Raw genomic sequence first — 15698 nt, 5'->3', positions numbered from 1 at the left:
ACATCTCCTCAGGCAAATACCTTAGCCACCATCATGATGCGGGTCAGTTACTGTCACTGTTCCTCTCTCCCCTTGGCAATGCAGGAATATTTCCAGGTCAAGCTCAGGAGAAAGGACTGCACTTAGCCTTGGGTGTGAGGAGGAATCTCTGCTTCTTTCTCTTTACTCTGGGCTAATGCTACCAGTGTGAATATAAATAATTCTAAGAATGTCAGAGGAGTGTGTGTATCTTAAGATCATTGCCCAAAGCACTGTGCTGGCTAGTATCATTATACAATAATATTTTGGAAAAAAATTAGCATTTTAAAGTCCTTAGCCAAACTGAGTTTGTGGCCCTGAGCACAGTGTGAGGATGGAGTGGCGGTGATGAAGGTGCCAGACTGTGTTTACAGGTGCACTCACACCATCAAATTCACATCAAGTCCTGCCTCATTACTGCCTCGTGACTGATGACATCAATGCTGCAGGTATATACATGTATGTTCAGGTTGGATTTTATGGGCCTTTTACCCAACTTTCAGTTTTGTGACTGGGGGAGAGGACAGGTAAGTGAACTTCACTGACCTGAACATTTTAAAATTAACAAGTCAGGCCAAACCTTACTGTTCTGAGTATTTTAGCTCCTTCTGTTGCATTATAGTTTTATGGTTTCTGAAGTGGGTCTTCAGAGACTTCTCCACAAAGACTAGAAATGGCAGTGCATTTGAGAAACAATAAGGTAAAAAAAAAAAAACAAAAAACAAAAAAAGGTATTTACTTAGGTTGAAATAGAGGATTTGAATCATCAATATTGCAAGCTCAGAAGAGCTGGTAATACAGACTGCCCTTCCCAGATGAGCTCTCGGTTCTGTGTTGTTGAAAAAACTCTGTCTCTGTTTGTGTTGGAATCCCAAAGCTTTAAATTATGGTGTACAAGAAATATTTTGGATGTTCATTCCCTGGCTATTGTTCTTTTGAGTAGTTGAATAGGAAAAAGTCTGTGGTAAAGCAGTTTTGTGAGTTCTTGTGCACTGACCATTTAACAGCCAATGACCCACTGCAATTGCCAGATGAAGATGTTCACTTAAAACTCAGTAAAAGAGATTTAGGCTCACGTGTTTTACCTCTGCTAGTTCTGGGCTATGACTGCACATGCAGCTGCTTTCTGCAACGGCACTCATTAAATTATAGTAAGTGGTGGTAAGCCTGATCCTGCCTTCAGAGGGCACTTCTGAATGGGTGAACACCCTTGAGTTTGTGATGTGAGGAGGTCAAGGTCAATGAGCTTGGGGTGCCCCAGGGATGAAAATGCTCCTCTGCCTAGGGGAACTCCATACTGAAGTTGCTCAAGCAGTTGTTCTGTCACCAGCCAGATCCTGAGTGGGAATATTCCTCCTTTTTCAGTGAAGCTGTTAATTAAACCCAGCTGATCAGAAGTCTCTGTGCTGTCTTCATCCAGATGTCGCCATGAAGTTTGGTTCGCTTGCCCAAGGTGTTGGTATCCCATACATCCTGAGATGTCCAGATTGGGCACTGCCCAACTGGCATTGCCCAGAGCTGGGGTATTTGTGCAGGGCACAAGGGCAGGCTGCAACCAGGAATGGCAGCAGGAGGCTGGATAGTCTGTTTTAGGGCATCACAAACAGCTGAATGCCTGTGTTGAGGTGACTGGATCCCACCCTGAGTGATCACTTCTAAAGAAAATAGCGAGTGTTGGTAGTGTCATCAGTAAAATTCAATATTTATCTCATGATAAGACTCAGATTATCTGACTGACACATGTCCATGTAGAAGTTTACGAGCTCTGGGAGAGGCTTTGGTTGTGCACAGTGAGGTTTACAATCCGAGAAAAAAGTGATACACCGAGTGTGAAAAGAGAGCAGTCGAGTGACTGCTGTCTCAGTATTTGGCCATCTATGTTTATATTAAGGCTAGGCAATTCTGGGTGCATGCATTGCTGCCACTCACAGAGATTGATCTAAGTGGTCATCACAGCCAAGGGTTCCTCAGCAGGGCAGGAGCGAGCACCTGCTCACAGGTGGGCTCGACCCTTCCTGCTGGGGACTGTGCAGCCAAACTCTCTGGACGACATTTAGCTCACAGTTCGTACCCCACAGCCAGACATCAGAATTAACACCTCAAAACTCAACCTCAATCCTACCCTAAAATGTGTTATAGCCTGAGACCCCAGCCATCAGCAATATTTGGACGCTTTTTCTGAGTAATGATGTACCATTGTAGATGCAAGAAATTTGACAAAACTTTAGGCTGAAATGTTGAGCATCTGACAGGAAATACCAGAGTTAAAGTGCCATATAGTTTTAATGTTGTCTCTTTTTGCATGAGCACTGAGTTTCAGGTTTTGATTCTTTCTGTCTCTCACTACTTTTTCCTTAAGACCTCTGCCTCATCTGGTGCACTGGGTAGAGCCTAGTGAAGTAATGATGAGATGTTGGTTATTTCATTTGAAGCATGACTCCCAAATTTTATTTGCTGCACAGTATTCAAGCCTGACAATGGGAACAGAATGACTAATTTCCTCATCAACTTTTTTTGTGGCTGTCATCACCATGATTTCTGCATGCTTCAAAAATATTAACAAGCTTATTTTCACAACATCGCTATCCAAACGCTGCAATGGACAAGACCAGAAAGAGTTGTTAAGAGCCTTGAAACTAACTGAAGTAAACTGGAATACGATCCAGGAAGAGCCAGTGGATGGGCTCAAAGAGAGGGAAGCTATAAGCAAGTAATTGACATCCAAGACACTCTTAGCAGACACACTTTATGTGGGTTAGAGGGCCTTGGAGAAGTGCTGATTGCTATAGGCTGTACTACAGCTTTGTTTGTCAAAACATAAAGGAAATTATTTAAGGAAGAAATGCAACACAGAATAGTAAGATTTGGAAAGAGGAGTTATAGGCTGACACCCAACAGATGCTCTTTTTGGTCTTCACAGAAACCCTGTTGCAGCTGAGTGTGCTGCCCTTGGAGACAGTAGGGAAAGATGCTTAACCTTCCCTGTCCGGGCATGGAGACTCGGAGACTGGGCTGCACTTTGCCGCCATTTTGATGGCAGCATTCATTTGGGATCCACCTGGAGCACAGTTATTATCTGATAAGAAGCTTAGTTTTGTTGAAGGATCTAGACCAACACGCCAGCTACATCTACACATTCAGAAATTGCCACAATTTCACGTAACGTGATTGACTGTGACAAAGAAACCTAAATTATTCAGTGGGCATTCTCCGCTGCATGCTAACATGGCTCTTGTCACCAAAACTTCTGACACCTCCGAAGTGTGAATACACTCTTGCAGGAGCAGCCAGCAGGGCAGGGAGACCAGGCTGCTCCCAAGGAGATCAGAAGTGCTTGGAGGAGGAGCAAGGTGCTTGGGTGCCCGGGGCTGAGAGCAGGAAAGGCTCTCTCACAGCAGCCTCTTGGCTCCCAAAACTATTTTTGGTTCTGTAGCTGTAGAACATCGGTGATTCACTGTCACACAACAATTTGGAATGGGAAAATGCAAAGATGATGAAGAAAGTGATGATGAAGAAAGTGTCACCACGAGTACAGTTGGCTCCCAGATGTGTGCATCTTTTGTTCCTGTAAAATCAGAGTGTGAAGTTTGTGCCTCCTATCTACAGAATTGCTGTGTGAGTTGTGAACAGCCACTGCTTTTCCTCTCAGAACTCTGGAAAAGTCTGCTGCATTATTTCAGCTATAAAATACCACTGTGCATTTTAAAGGTAGGAGTGCATCTATTCTGTATTTTCAGGCTTAGTGAGATCTGAGCAGTGAATGTTCTCCAAGCTATCTTCTGAAAGTTAGTGCCATTCCTGTAAACAAATTCCTTGTTACTCCCATTACAATAATTCAGGAGATTATATTTAATGTATAAGAAACAACAAATGTGAATTGGGAAGTGCCTGGATTTCACTGCACCTCTTAAGAGCTATTAAAAACCCAGAGATTACTGGGGGATTGTAAGAGTGTGAGGATGCTATGGGAACTTTCTTGCTGCTTTAACTATTGTTAATTTATTTGTTTTCTACTATGAGGCCAAAAGCAAATCTTAACCAAAGGAGAAAAAGTGACACCATCTGAGAGACAGTTTATATAGCTCTGCACATTTCTGGAAACTACTCACAGAATCAGAAAAAAGAGCATTCTTTTTAGAGGCTGTTTCATGAAATGGTTCACAAGGCGGAATCTCTTACACAAGTCATTAAGGAGGCCTTCAGACTGTCATTGACAGCTGCGAATGTATTCAGACTTTTACAATGAGCCTGAAGATACAACAAATGAGGAGGAGTAGTATGACTGCTAACTAATCTCTCCATGTTTTTGGAGTTAGCTAACAAGTTGGATAGAGGTCAAGTACTGTGTAATGATTTGCCTTCTCTGTATATTTTTTAATCCTTAGATAGATTTCAGAGAGCTTTGGGAACATGCATCACCTGAGCCTGGCAGTACTAGGAAAATGTCAGAAAGGACCATATATATATAAAGTGTTGGCAAATAGCCATGGTTGGTGGGGAAGAAAGAGCAAACATTTAAACAAATGGGTTAAAAAAGACACTAATGATAGGAAGAGGATGCAGAAGACAAGCAATCATTTTGCAAACTCAGACCTAATGGTTGTTACGTGAAGTTTTATAATTCCACCTAGCAATGAGCTTTCCTTTCTGCGTAATGAAGGTGATTTAATGCTGCTTACCAGAACTCGCCTTCAGAGGCACAGGGCTTGGAGTCTTTCCGGGAGAGGAGGTCTCTCCCTGGGTACCTTTAGAAATGGATAGCAGTATTTCATGTGTCTATTCTCCTCTTTCACAGACAGAGCAGGCACATCCATGTTGTCCTCAGCATGCTTCCAGTGCATGCAACTCCGTGTTTAGTTGGCCACTATCAGCAGATCCCCTCCTTACAGGCACCGGGAAAATTTCTTCACCAGGAGCAACGGATGACTTTTCTTAGCAGTGCTCCCACCTGCCTCTATGGAGGCAGAGCAGGGATGAGTCTTGGTTGGAGATGAGGCCTAGTCCCCCACTGTCCTTTGGGAATGACCTCAGATATCTGCCACATCTGGAGCCTCCTATACTAGAGAAACCTCAGTCTCTCCAGTCCTACAAACAGCCCCTCAGATTTAGATTTTCTCTGTTTTATTTTGGGTGGTGAGATAGATGAGGTCCAAAGAGGGCTGTCTCCTCTGTGTTTAAAATTGTGACACCCAATGACAAGGATCTGATGGCTGCAGCACGTGGGCTCCTGCTTAGTTTCTAGGAAACAGATTGCTCTGTCATAGTGATGGTTGGGTCACTCTCTTATGGAGGCTGATGCCAGCCAAGTGTCTATGCAAATTCTGCGTTAAGCTTTTACCTAGGAAAGCAGATTCCTAGGTGGAATCTTTGAAGGCTCTGGGATGGTTTCTAACATATTATCTTAAAACTCAGTTTTTCTGCTTGTATATCTGTATAAACTTTCCTATTTCCATCCAGATTCAAGATAGAAGAATGCTTCAAAATGATGATGCTTTTCTGGAAAATATTTCAATTGGGATTGCTCTGGCACGAAGGCCAGCCTCAAATCTCATCTCTGATCTGATTCCTTGTTGGAAGGTGCCAGGGTCAGTTATTAATTGCACGTTGCCACAGTTCTGCACTGTGGTTAAAATGACAACGTGGACGTCAATCACCCTGATTCTCATCTGTTATAACAAAGCCCCGAATGAGGGAAGGCCCACCAAAGTCCCGGTTTAGCTGGTTTTTCATTCTCACTCTGTGTAATCTCTGTTGAACAGAAGTGCCATTTTTAACTGTAATCTAATCCTATTTGCTGCTGTACTGGCACTGAGGGTAGCTCATGTCATCAGGCCACTGCAAACATAAGCAAAAGAGGCTTTGTTAGGTAAGTAAATATTTTCTCTGCTTGATGCATGAATGAAACGAAACAGATATGAGTGATTGACTGACACCAGAGATGGCAGCCCCATGGATGCCCCTGCCTGCCCTACTGCAGTCAGCATTCTGCCCATACATACCAGATACAATTATTTTTTGTTTATGCAAAATTTTAAATGAGAGAATTATTTAAAGTGCTGTTCCTTCAACTCTTCTAACCTCTCCATCTGAAACAGGGTACAGACAGCTAGTCAACGTGCAAGCCAGGTGAGTCGTGTCACTGACTTTCAGCCATGCAGTGGCATCATCAGAAGCCATACTGAAGAAGCAGAAACAGATTTTTGATTTAGCAAAACAACTTCTTGAAAAACTGAAGTAGAGTTTTACCTTGTTTGCCTTCCTGCTGCTTTTGCAGCTCAGCTTCCAATAGCTGTGGCTGCTCCCCTCCTGTTTTTATAAGCCTGCACCTTGGTAGGGGGGGCTCCAGCAATGAACATTTCAGCCATAAATTTTTCTGCTTTCTCCCCCTGGGAAAACTGAAAGAGGCTCTGAAGATGTTGGAAGATGCTCCAAATATTCCCTGACATCTTTATTTAAAAGTTTGCCTGTGTAGCACTGCTTTTGATTGGTTGCTCTGAAAGTAACCCATCTGTTTATTTCCATAGAAACCACAACAGATACAAAGAGCACAATTACTGTTTGATAGAACAACTTCTCAGCTACAAAACACTGTTTTTCAACATAGTAGTTGCCGATTAACTATGCATTTTCCCCAGTGATGCACAAGAGCCTGCATGCTGCACTCATAAAAATCCGCATCAGTAGAAGTGAACCCCTGTTTCACAGCTACTATGACAGCATTATTGCTCAGAAAATATTGGCCACAGAGTTCATCTTTCAGTGGCCCAAACATCTTTCAGTGGCACAGAAGGTGCCAAATCCAGACTCCATGGTGAATATGGTAGGACAGTTCAGCAAAGATTGGCAATGTGCTCCATGATCTTCAAACTAGTGTGGGGCCTGGCATTATCATATTGCAAGAGAAAGACTGTCTTCCTCTCTGGAATTTTGAGCAATCAGCTTAGCCAGCATTGCAAGATAGTTAGCAGTCAGAGAATGTTTCTTTGGATTCCAGGAAATCCAGAAGGATTGCCCCTTTCCTATCCCAAAAGATGTTGCACATCACATTACTTGCTGAATAATAGGGAATTCATGCGTTGCCATTCCATGGGCTGCCATAGCGACTCTGACTTGTAGTGGTGACACCACATCTTGTCACCAGTAATGATGCAATTCAGGACACGGTCACTCTCAGCCTGGTATTGGTTCAATAAATACTGACAAACTTGCATACAGTGTTTTTTCTGCTCCTGTGTGAGTGCAAAATTTGCAATGTTCCTGTGTTGCGATATTTAATAATAAAAAAAAAAGCCCGCACTCAGCTTGTCCACAGTTCCCTGCTCATAATCTCCCAGTCTGTATGGATGAGCTGATTGAGATGCTCTCCATTTCTTGGTGTGATAGCTGGGCATTGGCCATTCAGAACATGACCTGTCTTTCACGCCGCTGCTGACACTGCTGAAACACCCCACTCACCACCTCACTGTCTCACATCCACTGTTTAGTCTCCAGAAATGTTCAGCAAGCATCAGTGAATGTCATTGGGTGCCATTTTTCCTGTTTGGAGGAATTCAGTTCCACACCTTTGCTTCATACGCACTTCCATGTCAGATGCCATTTTGTCAGAGTGCTCCTCTGCTGCCATCTGTCACATGGCAACAACATGTAACGGAATACTGGCAGGAAGGCTCAGCCCCTACTACCACACCACAACATCAACATCTGCCTCTGACGCTGTATGCCAACATAATAAAATAGAAGGCATTACTTTCAGTGCAGCCCTTGTGATTATGTCTTATAACAAGACGAGAGGTATGAGATATCCCATTCAATCTTGCCGTGTTTATGTGTCAGTAAGGCATGCATAACTCTATTATCCATGCCCTTTTCTTCTCTTTTTGCAGGCTCCTCACTGATGATTGTTTGCTGTCAGCTGCAGAGAGTGTTTCCTAACTCATTCCCCCCCTGCCCTTGACTTGATGGGTGTCTGGAGGTAGCTCGGTACTCCTGGCAAGCTCAGGTGATTCCCAGATTTCTTCCTGGTGACAAATGTGCCTATCAGTTTCTCTTTTGTTTCTAGTTCCCAATCATCTTACCTTCCTTTTGTGGTGCCTTTTGTGGATGCAGCTGCTGAGCACACTTGCTTTCTGGAGATGAACATCTTACACCTCAATCTTATGTGTTGACAACAAATACACTGCATGCCAGAAACACTGTTGGATCAAAACCCACAAAATGATGCTTCCAGCAAGCTCAGCAATTCCAATCCTACCCCTTTGGCAATGGCATGGGAAAATGAATGGGACTTTGTAATTCTGGCTTTGTATAATCCAGTCATTTTTCAGAGTCTCTTGTGTTATATTCAGGAGGCATTGAGGGTTAATCTCAGAGAATAATACCATTATATCAAGGGTTTACCTTGATTTTTTTTTCCATAAGAAGGCTCTAAAAATTGTAGAGAAGCAGGAATACATTGCATTTTCCCACGGATTTTAAATTATATGCTTGATATGCACTCTATTGATTTTGATTGATTGCTGTTATTTAAGTTAGAAATGATCTTTCAGCCGACAGCCGAGCACGAAGGGAGGGAAGACTCCGTAGAAACAGCCGGCTGGTGTTTGGGGCGCCGGGGAGCAGCCCTCGGAGGAGGCACTTCCCCGAAGCCAAAGCTTTGCGGGTGCTTCGCCCTCAGCCACTGGAGGGCAGTAAATGACCTGAATATGCTTCTCTGCTTTTATCTGTTTTTTTAATCGTTTCGTTTCCTTTCCACTGAAGCTCCTATCTTGTCAAGAAATAAAAATTTGACGCTGATGCGAGAAAGGGGATTTGATTTTCATTTCCCTCTGCGGGTTTGGCACATTTTCTTCATATTCTTGTTAGTTCAGCTTATCATCAGCGTGTGGAGAGTTTGTGATACCATCCCTCGTACCGCACACAGGGCAAGAGGGGAGCGGGGGGAACTGTTTGTACAACTTCTGTGTTTACACAACTTTCAAGGTCAGCTTTCCTTCCCGAGCTAGAAACTAATAGGGAGCCCACAAACAGTTGAATAGTTATCTGCGGGGCCCACCAATTGCCCTAGATGCACTCGGAATCCTTCCTTCTTGATTTAAAGAGCTCGCATTCAGCACAGCTTTCTGTCAACAAACAGCTTAATAAAACCACAGCTCCAGGCCCTCCTGTGGCTTGTAGATTTGCTAATGGGCAGCGTAGCTTTTTGCCACTGTGATATTTGTTCAAATCCAGCTCCAGCTAGCAGTGAGTAAAAGCTGTAATTACAATCAGAATTAGATATTACTGGTACAAAGAAAAGAAGGTAGTTCTCCTCGTGGTTACTGTTTGCACCCAAAGGGTCTCTGTGACGGACAAAGACAACGAGTGCAAGATCAGGATGTGCTCTTCAGCTGACCCTGTACTCCAATCAGACACAGAGAAGTTGGCAAATACTCGAGATCAGAGGAAGACTGGTCTAGCAGTGAGCAAAAACAGCTATATACTGGACGGACAAATAGTCCTTAGAGACCAAATACGGGTTTTACAGTTCACAGCAGAAGTGATGCTTGAAATATTTGGAGCAAGTTTGAGAGAACAAAGACTGTTTCTGTGGCATGCTGAGTACGGGGAGGATAGGAGAGCACCCACAGTGTGCCAAGGAGCTATGAAATATATGCCTGTGTCTCAGTGCGCCAGAAGCTTCTGGGCTGTATTCCCAGAACTCCTACTGACTTGTGTGACCTTGTGCCAGTCATCCACACTTGCCATGCCTTGGTTTCCCTATCACAAAGTGGGGACAAAGCTGAATTTGTCATTCTTTGATACCGGGGTGAGAGTCTCTGTTTGCATTTAGGCAGTATCATCTCTCAGGCACTTTGGAGTTCTTTGATTCTGCAGTAGAGAAGCCAGTCTTTGTGCTGATGCATTCTTTGTGCTGAGGCACTGCAAAAGAGAGAATGCCACAGCAGAGGCAAAATTCACACTGCTCCCTGGTACAAGCTCCACTGGCTGCTTCTAGAATATCCTGTCGTAGCTGGCAAAGTGGGAGCTCTGGGACTTGTGCTGAAGTAGTTTTGACTCTGTAACAGAGATAGGTAGTGCTCAGATACAGTGGCCAGAAGCAGAGCAGTAGGGTACTGACCCATGATTTCAGTTGGTTGGCTCGTCACCAGCTCTTGAGGCAAGGTTCACTGCCCAGACTGACAGAAGACACTCAGATGGTGCTGAAAAAGCAACAGGAACCCGTCCATTAGCTGTGAAGGGCAGATGAGGAACCAGTGAACATCTCATGGAAATCTCTATTTGCCAGCCTGGTGCTTGCTGGATCAGGCTCCACATGCCCACCGTGAATGGGTTGGACTTAAAAAGCTATGTATGTGATTTATCTCTGTGCTGTTTTACACAGGTTTACAAGTCTGGCTTATTTTGTAAGGGACTCCCAGATCTGTTGCTGGCCTTGTGTTGCTGCACATTTCTTTTAGCTGTAGGCTTGGATTACAGTATATGCATAATTGCATGTACACTCACAGAAGCAGGATTTCCTCATACTTGCATTGCTTTCACCATTTACCAATATCAAACTGAGCCTCCAGGCTCATACCTGGTGCACGTGAGCAAACACATACACAGCCACCAATAACAGATTTCTGGGGGAGGCAGGGAAAACATTTATTAAATTCTTTTTCCCTTTTCGGATTGGTTTCCTCAATATTCAGAGCAATAAGATTGTGGTGGAAACATCTCCCGATAACGTAAGTTCTAAATGAATTTTGTAACATAACAGGAAGGAATTCAGACACCATATCTGCAGAGATACTTGTTTGTGCAACCCTATGTTCACATGATGAGTTTTTTGGTAGTGAGGGGCTGCAGGGGTGTGTGGGCTCTGCTCACAGAGCCCAGTGCTGCCCTTGTGAGAGCAGAACCAGCTCCAGCTGCTCCAAAGGGACCACCGCTGCCAGAGCTGAGCCGTGAGCGATGCCGGGTGCGCTCTGCGAGAGCAGATGGTCCTCACTGTATGGAGCTGTGTTGGAGCAGTGCTTGGAGAGCTGCAGCCTCATGGAAACCCATGTGGAATCAGTTTGGGAAGGATGACATTCCATGGGAGAAACACGTGTGGAACAGGGGCAGAGAGTGACTGTGGAAGAGCAGTAGAGACAGAACACTGTGGAATGATCATAGCCACATTCCTTGTTCTCTGCTGCTTGAGGGAGGAGGTAAAAGAGGGTGAATGAGAGGAAGATGGTTTTAGTTTGCTTTTAGTTCTCCCTTGCTCAAGACTGTTAGCAATAGGCAATAAATTATATTAATCTCCCTATGTTGAATCTATTTTGCTCATGACAATAATTGATAAGCTATTTCCTGTCCTTATCTCAGCTCTATTCCATTGTATTTTCTCTTCCTCTTTCTTTCAGGAAGGAAAGTGAGAGTGGTGTGTTTATCTGTCCATCATGTGCTGAATCACCACAAACCTGTAAAAGCAACGTAGCATGGGGTCAGTAGCAATTCCAGTTGTTTTCCAAACTGCTGTTCCAAACTGCTGAATATTGCACACTGTCAGATGCTTCCTTGTGACTTATCTAACTATTAAAAAGAATATCTTCCTTCCTTCCTTCCTTCCTTCCTTCCTTCCTTCCTTCCTTCCTTCCTTCCTTCCTTCCTTCCTTCCTTCCTTCCTTCCTTCCTTCCTTCCTTCCTTCCTTCCTTCCTTCCTTCCTTCCTTCCTTCCTTCCTTCCTTCCTTCCTTCCTTCCTTCCTTCCTTCCTTCCTTCCTTCCTTCCTTCCTTCCTTCCTTCCTTCCTTCCTTCCTTCCTTCCTTCCTTCCTTCCTTCCTTCCTTCCTTCCTTCCTTCCTTCCTTCCTTCCTTCCTTCCTTCCTTCCTTCCTTCCTTCCTTCCTTCCTTCCTTCCTTCCTTCCTTCCTTCCTTCCTTCCTTCCTTCCTTCCTTCCTTCCTTCCTTTCTTCCCCTCTACTTCCCCTCTCCTTCCCTCCTCCCTCCCTCTCTTTCTCTTCTCTTTCAAAGTGAAGGTGAAGCAGTACATAGACATGACAAGCTGTTACCAGAGTGCGATGTTAATCTTGAATTGTAGCCACAACCTGCAATGACTTTAAACATTTTTCTATTTGGGTATTACGTGCAAATCACTCAGTTACACACCAGATCTTCTCACTTGACTTAGGAGGTTTGGAGGGGATGGTATTTCAAATTCCTCTAATTCAAAGCTGTGTGATCTGACCCATACTTTTTCACTCAACTGTTGTATGCTATGCAGTAATGTGTTCCCAGTTTCTTCTGCTTTACATCAGTGTTCCAAAGGTCCATAAAGTACGAGAGACAGGGATGTAGTCTCTCTAGTCCCTTCCACAACAACTTCCTATCGAGCAGATCAGCTTTAGAATGAAGGGTCTGAGAGAGTTCTTGTCTGCGTATATGTACATCTTTCTGTCCTGGGGAACTCATTCTACTCAAAACGAGTGTGCTGGTCTTGCAACATGGAGACTTGCCTGGAGGGTGGAAGAGGCCAAGTGGCCCACTCAGTAAGCATGGACGCCATTATTCTGTGATGGGGATTTAGGCCGTTCCTCTGAGCAGTGAAGGGCTTCAGTGCAGCTCTCTGCTCTCACTAAAGCACAGAATTCCTCATAGCAATACATCCATCTCAGTGCTGTTAGCATCAGGGCACAACGCTCTCCCCATTGCAACCTCCCTTCATGGGAGATATTTTGTGATGGGTTCCCACCATAGTGATCTAGTCTTGGGCAAAAATGACCACAACTACAGCCTAAATTAAGCGGAGAAGCTGGAAAATTTGTTGATCTGGATCAAGCTGGAGGAACAATTTAGTTTGAGGACAGCCTTTTTTGCCCACAGAGCTGAAAGGCAAATGCTTCTTTCAGGCTGAAAAGGAATGGTGGAAGAGTAGAGAGGGATGAGAGGTTACCAGGATCATCTCTGTACTGAGCAAGTTCTGCGAGAAGTCTGGTTTTATTGCTGTTATTTTTAAGCCACTAAATAAACAAGAAATATTAATGACATCAGTAATCCCTCCTGGACATATGCCTGGTCATTAATTTTCCTAAGCAAAAGCAACAGCATCACATTGTGTTGATGTATTTTCAAGAAAATATCACTAGCAAATAATCCTCTTAAGGAAGTGCAACTGGCTGGAGGCAATGCTTAGGGCTAAAAAACATAAAGTGGGCTCAGACCAAAACAACTGCTCCCCTCCATGCTACTCTGCTGCTGGGCCACCACCAGAATACTAATACAGGGTGGTCTGGCTAGCTAGGCAATGACTCACAGAACAGAAGATTTTGACCCCCTTTGGTAGAAAAAAGCTATGTTTGATCAATGAACAATGCCACATATTATAAAGGGTGGAGGATAAATCAGGTAGCAGATAATTACAGTGTCAAAACAGTAGATCAAGTTCATCCCTGGTGCACGCCAGTGGAATTCTGATACTTTTGGCCAAGTTTATTCAGTTCAGCTTTTACCTGCTAGGCCCACTGTAGGTGTTGCTAGCTCATTCCCAGCTGGCTTTCAAAGATTCTTTCAAACGTTACAAAATCTGATTGCTCTACATAAGTACCATTTTAATGGAGTAAGTTTAGAAGGCTGATGAAAGCTCTGTGCATTGCAGTCTCATTTTTTTTTTTTTTTGCATCTGAAGAGGGCTGTGAGGACTATCTTTGTGCAGAAATAGACTCTGCGGACTATTATGACTTCCTGAACAGTCACGGATGCATTTCAAGAGCCTGATAATAAGCTTGGAGGTGAAAGTTGCAGAGGAACAGTAGAAGGGACAAGGTTTTCTATTATCTTGAATTGATATTCCTCACCAAACACATTTCAAATGAAGATTGCTTTTAACCTTCTTGTTTTTAACCACTTTTGTTTATGTGTATGTATCCTTTTCCTTTGCTTATCAAACCCATCCTCCACTCTCTTGAATCCTCTTTTTCGCTTTCTTTTCAGGAAGATGAATGCATAATGCATTTAATTCTAGGAAAGGTTACAAAGACTTCTATAAATGTAGTTCAAAACTGCTAAAGTTTTTTAATCTTGTGATCTTCATTTTTGCCATTGTTTCTACTCTAATTCAGTTAACTTTTTCTACTTTTTTTTTTTTCCCTTTTTTTTTTCTTTCTTTTTTAACCATTGCTGCTGGGAAACGAAAACCTCAGGGAAGCCAGCACTGTGGGTTAGCTGGTTACTAGCATCTGAAGGGTTGGATTTTTCCCCAGTCAGATATTTTGGACAACACTGAACAAATAATTGAGATGACTATATATTCAAAAGTATCCACACTGTGTGGTCAACTCTTAAGGCTGTCTAGCACGAGTTCCTCAGGCTCTGGTTCTCAGAGCTCTTCTGCCTATGCTAGGTCTATATGGATTCTCTACCAGAAGAGAATTTGAGCTGAGTTTTCCAGCCCATGTATAAATTTATTAGGCAACAATAAAGCCAGTGGAGCAGACTATGTTCGTTTCCTTTGTCTGTTCACTGAGGGAGCAACCAGTTCTTATGTATCATGAAGAAATTATATGAGTTCTCTGATTAGAGATCTCTCCAGTGTAGAGTTTTGTAACAGCTTTGTAAGCCTGGATCTTCAGAGACGGATGTGTACTTTTCCTTTTTCTTTGTAGCACCTTTTCATTGTGCTTGTTCCCTTGTTATTTTATCTCCTGTAACACCATTCCATTGCACTGATCTTTCTGATTGTTACAGCATGCAACTTTGATTCTTTGCGGTGAATGAAATGCATGAGCTGTTAGCCTGAGTCTTCTTGTTATTAACAGCAGATGATAGAACTCCTTATTTGCTAGAGTCTTCTTAGCTAAGAAAGCATCTAGCTAAGCTTACTTCTAGTGAATCTGCTGCTGAGGTTTGGGCTGCTACACTGCTGGATGCTGCAGGGTCCTGATGTGCTTGGCAACTCTGTGGTTTCATTGCTCTGTGGCTGCTTGGGGCAACTGCGTACTAAGACCACTGCTTGGGTCTTCTGGAAAGGCATTAAACAACAGGAGGTCTGGGTTAAATATATCCAACCTAATTCAGCTGCCTTGAAGTTAGATGTCTGAGTGAGAGCTGGTTCCCTTATGGCTCTTGGATTTCAGCACTGGAATCAGATCATGAAGGATCCCTTTGGAGTCCTAGTTATAGTACAGGTATCTCCAGAGAGTATTTTGTATCATCTTAGGTGGATGCTTGCAACAGGGGGCAATGAATCATCACTGGCAACTTCTGTAACCTTTCAGTGATAATTAAAAATCCATAAATGAACAAGGTGAGGCTTTGCCACCTTTTCAGCACTGCAGGTAGGGCAGATGGATCTTTTTGTCACTGCTATGTTCCCACATTTCATTCCTTCTTTCAAAATCTTGGTCTTTCCTTGTTACATAATTATATCCTGTCTTTTGATACTGACTAGACTGCATTTTTTCTGTCACAGAAATGGGTAGGGAATATTATTTTATTGTTAAGATCTTTGGGGCCAAGCATAATTGTACATTTTTCTCTTGTGTGCCTGTAGTTAAAACCAGTTTACACTCTGGAATAGCCAGACTTAGGACGTGTTTATGAACAGCTTAATGCAAAAACTATGGTGTCTATGATTATAAAACCAAAATGAGAAATTCTTCCAGCTTCTGCAGGGGATTTGTTATAGTTAACCTTATGTATAACAGCAGGTCATGCTTCTC

At 43.3% G+C, this 15698-nt stretch overlaps 1 protein-coding gene across 1 annotated transcript in view; it reads left to right on the top strand.

Moving 5' to 3' along the window:
• FAXC (failed axon connections homolog, metaxin like GST domain containing) overlaps positions 1-15698 on the top strand; it is a 251953-nt gene that overhangs the window by 23122 nt on the left and 213133 nt on the right. The window lies entirely within an intron of this gene.

Source organism: Tympanuchus pallidicinctus, unplaced genomic scaffold (genome assembly GCF_026119805.1).
Source record: "Tympanuchus pallidicinctus isolate F22 unplaced genomic scaffold, pur_lepc_1.0 scaffold1, whole genome shotgun sequence".
Lineage (NCBI taxonomy): Eukaryota > Metazoa > Chordata > Aves > Galliformes > Phasianidae > Tympanuchus > Tympanuchus pallidicinctus.
Note: the sequence above shows the minus strand (reverse complement) of the source record. Positions and strands in the feature narration are given on the sequence as shown.